Source organism: Etheostoma spectabile, chromosome 18, assembly GCF_008692095.1.
Source record: "Etheostoma spectabile isolate EspeVRDwgs_2016 chromosome 18, UIUC_Espe_1.0, whole genome shotgun sequence".
Classification (NCBI taxonomy): domain Eukaryota; kingdom Metazoa; phylum Chordata; class Actinopteri; order Perciformes; family Percidae; genus Etheostoma; species Etheostoma spectabile.
Window position 1 is genome coordinate 9,756,136 of NC_045750.1, and position 318 is coordinate 9,756,453.

A 318-nucleotide genomic window follows, 5' to 3' on the forward strand; every position below is an offset into this window, starting at 1 on the left:
TCCATAAAATCATCTCTCAATGCAAATCAAACCAGCTATTAGTCTAATTTAAATAAAACCATGCCAATCTCTAGGTATGGTGAAGGGTGTGTGATAATGTGGGGTTGGGGGTGCATAGTATCCTGGATCCATGAAATAACTGCTTTTAATAATAAAAATCTGCCTGCCTCTACAGGAATTTAATGCAGGGATGTGTATACTTATGCCCCCTGTATTTTAAAGAACATCTATTTATTTATAATTTCTTCAACTTTAGCATGAGTTCATAAACTTATGAGCACCACTGTAGATAGATAGATAGATAGATAGATAGATAGA